We start from the raw sequence: 5,715 nt of genomic DNA on the forward strand, positions 1-5,715 counted from the left end.
CCTCATCTTCCAGCTGATTACGGCGCAAGTCACTCACTCTGTACCAGATAGCTGCATAAAGTTGAGGATTTGCTGCATCTTCTTGATCCAATTCTCAACTGCATCTGGATCAACACTGCTTCCAAACGTCGGAGGCTTTTACTCACGAAACCTCTCGTACACCGGCTCGCTCACAGGAGGAACGACGTCAGGGATCTGGAAGTTGAGCTCCTCGAGAGAATCCACATGCACTCGTGGTGGCTTCTCGCGTCGTTCTTCCTGAGCTGGAGGTTCAGGGTTTGGCTGGTGTGGCGCGTTCAATTTCATCAAGACATCCGCAATCGTGCGGCTATGCTGTTCTATCCGTTGAGCAAAGCTTGATAATTATGACGCTCTTTATGCTCGTCTCATCGAGCAGCGTCAACTCAAATTTTTCAGGATGCGTCTAATCTCTGAGAGATCCGCAGCTGAAACATTCTCGGCATTAGACGTATCTTGTCTAGACCCCATTTCCTTCTTATTTTCACATATAAGAGGATGGGCATGGTTGAATATCACAATCAACCATAACGTGAATGCGTAACCAACATGGACTAGCCTCTCAAGGCCTAGTCAAACGAGATTTAAACACAAAATGCTAGCTCTCTCGTTACACACACAAAGCAACCACTCTTGTGGTTGACAAGCAAACCTCTACGCAGCTGGGTCGTCCGAAGGCTCAGCGGGATCCTCCTCAGAATCTCCTTCGTCACAGTCAACCTTCTCGTCATCATGCGGAACAACCACCGGAAAAACAATCATCGGGGTAAGGTACTCATATACCACATCGCGTCATGACGAGGAATTCAGTCTGCATTCGCAAGACAGCGAACAAGGGACAATCAGATTCCAGCGTCAGATATTGGAGCTCTACACATAGCTCCCAATACTCGATACCTCGCTGGAATCTATCCTCGAGCACATCGGACACCGATCCACAATTTCTTGGACAAGTCGGTCTCTATATCGGACAACCGATTCAATCCCGAGCCGGTAGAATTCGTAAGTTGCTCCTCCCACTCGCCCCTCCCTCCTGGCCCCAACGTGTATTGTATCACCTTCTGGAACATCTCATAGTCTCGGCTGATAATACCGTCAGCGGTGAACGAGTCCATCGACTCAACGTTGGCCAATAAGGAGGGGTCATCGCGATATTCGTACATGAGCAGTAAAGCGTCGAGATAACACTCATCCACTCACAAGTCAGACCAATTCATCGGCCCCTAAGTGATGGTGCCTCTCACGACACTGAACGTACTTGCGGTCGAAAGAATACACGTGATCGCATCGCGGTACAGACGAATCTCATCGGGGAGGAGAGATCTAACTCCTAGCAATTCATTCTGCATCATGTCGAACCTATCTCTAGACAAGTCGACTCTAAGCACAACACTATCACATGGCATACTCGCGACCTATACCGAGAACACGTATCCCAAGTCTACAGAAACGGCTAAACCTGGGGCTCTGATACCACAAAATCTGTCACGACCCGCGAGCGATAGCTCACCCACGAACCGCGACTGATCAACTCAAATCTGTACTTAACTCATAATATAAACACATAAATTAAACATAATATTTCATAAGATTATATAATAAAATAGTTTGCGAAAATTCGGGGAAATTTTTCGCTTTTATAACTTAGAGTCTTATAGCGACTCATATACAAATATGTTCCGGAACGTTTTATCATAAGATACTAACCCCCGATTAAGAAACCCCATAGCCCATAGGTCAAGGCAATACGCGCTCGGTCTCGGTCTTCAATCTCGTTTCCCGCTTACGAGCTTTTCCCTTATCTACATTACCAAGGGACATAAAACTATGAGTCGAATGACTCAGTAAGTGGGAGTCTATCTATAAAGTAAAACAACTAATGCCATGTGACGTGCAAACAAATACACAAGAATGCAAAATGATTGCTAGATGCAGCTAGATTATATGACTAGAGCATGACTGACGCGTGACGTCACACTCTATCTACACACTGGCCGTCCCGCAAGGTTATACACTCCTCACTGCTATAACCTCCGGTCCGACTAGAGACCAGCTTCAGACTTCGAGCAGCAGTCGTCAGCTGATCTAAGTTTTAACATCTGTCTGGGATCCACTAGTGGTACTTTCTTCATCATGACGTCAGCGCCACTGGTCTCTGGCATAATGAGCTCGCGAATCGCGACCTTCACCCACTACGCCCCGGGGCGCTCAAGGCAGCCTCCGGTGAGTCTTCCAGCTAACAATGAGCTCGCGATGCGCGACCTTCACCCATTGTTTCGAGTACTCGGCGCACGGACCGGCATGGCCCGCCAAGCACAAGTCAGGGACTTGTGAGTACCACCGACACGAGTTTTAATGTTTGGGTACGCTGCAGCTAGCAGCGTACACGTTAAACTTATATACAGAAGAGCGTAACGGGATAAACCCCGAAAGAAATTATTGTTTCCCTTTGAAGCTCGTTAAGTGTTTTAAGTTGAAAGCTCGAAATGCGACTTCCGAACTCTCTACTCTCGATTGAATTTGAGAGTCTATCGCTCTTCCGTCCTCTCGATTCTAACTTACTTCCTAGAGTTAGAAGAGAAGTCTAACTATGCACAAAGCAAACGTGTCTGGTTCAAGTTAGCGTTTGAACCTACCGGGCGTACCCGAACTAAGTTTTCAAGCAAGAGTGGCCGAAGCCTTAACTTTCGAGTTTATTCATTTTAGGCTTTTACCTACTCTTGTTTACTAGCAAGCAAATGCACAAACAAACAGGGTTATACCCTTGGTAAGTAGTTGACTTATGTCTCCTCACTTACCCGGAAAAGATCGTCTGGAAATTTGTTGACTTCAGGAGTTTCCTTGCTTCTCACGTTTTACGAGACTCTACACGTCCTGAAGCGTTAACACGTCCTGAAGCGTCGAGAAACTAAAACCCAAAGTTGAAAACTCATTAGTCAATGATCCGAAAGGTGATGACAAGCTTAAGATTCGTTATCGGGATTCACTGCGAGTCGGTTCAGGGGTTCGAGAATTTAATTCACTTATTTCTCGGCTTTTCGGAATTTAAACTTATTCAAGACTCGTGCGAGTTCGTACCAGAGAACGAGTACGAAATAAAATCCAAATCATTATTTTGACGAGTCTTAAATAATTAAATAATCCGAAACCATACAACCGAGAATTCTAAATGAATTAACCAACAATTAAATTCTCGAACATCTCTTAATTAAATAATTAACAATTCTTGAATACAATCTCAAATTACTAAAGATAACTCGAGTCTAACGCTATAAAGCGATAAACGACTCACGAGTGAGATCGAGCTTTACAAATCCTTTTTCTGAATTGTCAACTTTCAGGGCTTCAACGCGTTCAGTTCCGCCGGCTCTTCCTCGATTCTATCTGATCCGTGACTGAGCTGTGAAATTCAGAAAACGAACATCGAATAAATTTATAACATCCAACTCCCGACTCGAAACTTAGAACCCGAAAACGAGCAACTAGCACGAATCTCAACTTGTCACAAAATCCACGGCCCGACCGTTCGGCTCGTACTATTCAGACAGCGACTGCAAAATGAATCACAACTTTAGCTACACAAACTCAAATCAAACGATTCCAATTCCATGAGAAAGACAACTTCCGTAGCTTTCTAAAAACATATTATAAGACCAATTTCAAGAATCATAGCTATCTGAAAAACTATCTGAAATTTCCGGTCGCTGTTCTGGAAATTCACATTTCACAGCTTTGAATACCAGATTTCAAAAATTCATAACTCTTTCAATACTCCACGGATTATCACGTTCTTGGTCATTTTAGAAAACCCATAACGTCTACTTTCATGGAAAAAATACTAACAAAAATAATATCAAAGTATATCGGACTGTCCACGTCCGTTTACTCTCAGATTTCGTCCAAAATCAAACCACACAAGAAAACGAGTTCAAACCTTCAATTCAACACTCAAGAAACACCCTTGGACATAAAATGAGAGGTTCAAACCGAGTTCAACACCAAATCCCCAATTCCAAAATTCGAAACCCTAGCCCAGATTCAAGATTGGGGGAAACCGAAACCTCACCTCAATTCGTGAAATCTCTTCTCTTTGGTGTTCTCTGCCTCGTTTCCCGGCGTCGCCTCTCGGTCCGGCGCCCTCGGCGTGCTCGCGGCGGCGCTCGCTCTCTCTCGGCCGTGCGCGGGTGGCGCTAAGGCTCAGTGGCTGTCGGCCGAGCCTCCTCACCTTCAGTCGCTCGGTCTCCTTCTCTCCTTCTTCTCCGGCGAGTTTCTCTGCTCCGGCGTCCTCGGCTTGCTCGCGGCGGCGTTGGTTCCTTCTCGACCGCGTGCGGGTGGCGCTCGAGCTTGGTGGCTGTCGGCCGAGCGTCCCCTTCGCGAGCTCACCCTCGTCTCGCTCTCTCGCTCTCTTCCTCTCTCTCACTCTCTCGGCTCTCTCTCTCTTTCTCCCGTGCTCTCTTCTTCTTTCTCTTTTCTTTTCCTTTCTTTTTTTTTCGCTCTTCTTCCTGAGCGTTTCTTTTCTTGCTCACTCTTTATATATTTGGCCAAGATAGGTGATGGCATTGTGAATGGGACCCACATAAAGGATAACGTCCATATCATTTTCCTGGTTGCATTTTATCTTGTTCGGCAAAGTGATATACCTCACTTAAGGAATATTGCCCTCATTAATGACGTGGAGAGGATAGGAACAAGTGTGAGAAATTTCCAAAATTCTCACTTGGCCTTCTTTTCCCACTTTTATATCAAATGAGTCCCTTAAAAATTGTTACAACCACGTCCTTTCATATAATTATTTAATTAAATCCATAACCGAATGGATTATAATTATATGATTCGAACCGATAATTTTCTCGTTCGTTCTCGATTAATTTAAATATATTCAAGGTTTCTCGGAAATAATTCTCGTCCTTGAGAATTTATTTCTTAAATTAAATTCCGACATATATCCTCGGAAAATAATTTATTATTCGAGGCGAACTCGATAAATCCTTTATTTATTCCGAGATTTTCCATTACCTTAAAATAATTTAAATTAACTCGATAAACTTATACGTCCATCATTCACTCATTAATTTAATTGTAACAAACGGAAGCTCGTTTATTCAACGTAAATTACAAATGGCGAGATCCAAAAGTTATCCTTTACAGTATACTAGACAAGGCTATAGAAAAAAAAATTATAGTCATACCTTCTGAAGGTTTTGGAAAGTTAATCTCAGTATCACGAATAGTGGCAGAGAATATCCTTGAATAACATACGCAAAAGTGAATTTCGTATTGAAATCACATACAGCCAGTATATTTTGAGTGGGAATCTTCTTTCTACCTACAAACGGTACTTGATTTTCTTGAGGTAAAGAAGCTGGAACATGAATACCGTCTATAGCACCAATGCAACCCTTAAAAAAATATAACAATTAATTTATACAAATTTTGTAATACGATATTGATGAAAATAAACCACAAAAGTCTGATCATAATACCTTAAAATGTGGCATATATCTTGAATCGTTTGCTATTTCTTTGGGAGTACTCTTAAATTCTGGATCAGCAGGTTTTATGACACCGACTCCCATGAGACATAATATATCCAACGTCTCCGAAAAATATCGACTTATCGTCTCACCAGAATGTTGAAACATCTCTTGCACCAATCGATTTCTTACACCATGTCCTAGAATCAGTAGAGTCATATGT

The 5,715-nt window shown here is 43.1% G+C and overlaps 1 long non-coding RNA gene across 4 annotated transcripts; it reads right to left on the reverse strand.

The window, feature by feature from the left end:
• Positions 1–1,577: 1,577 nt before the first annotated feature.
• Positions 1,578–4,591, reverse strand: LOC149383581 (uncharacterized). 4 transcript variants are annotated; one of them, XR_016301775.1, is made up of 4 exons: positions 4,085–4,579; positions 3,311–3,569; positions 2,817–2,926; positions 1,578–1,820 (listed from the first exon to the last, which is right to left on the reverse strand). It is a non-coding gene; the product is annotated as an uncharacterized LOC149383581 (long non-coding RNA). The 4 variants fall into 4 exon arrangements; XR_016301777.1 differs by having other exon boundaries at positions 1,578–1,843; XR_016301774.1 differs by having other exon boundaries at positions 2,817–3,569; positions 4,085–4,591.
• Between the last annotated feature and the right edge of the window lie 1,124 nt (positions 4,592–5,715).

The sequence above is a fragment of the Urtica dioica genome, chromosome 10, assembly GCF_054948205.1.
Source record: "Urtica dioica subsp. dioica isolate 48M chromosome 10, U.dioica_male_clone48M_v1_H2, whole genome shotgun sequence".
In the NCBI taxonomy this organism is placed as follows: Eukaryota; Viridiplantae; Streptophyta; class Magnoliopsida; order Rosales; family Urticaceae; genus Urtica; species Urtica dioica.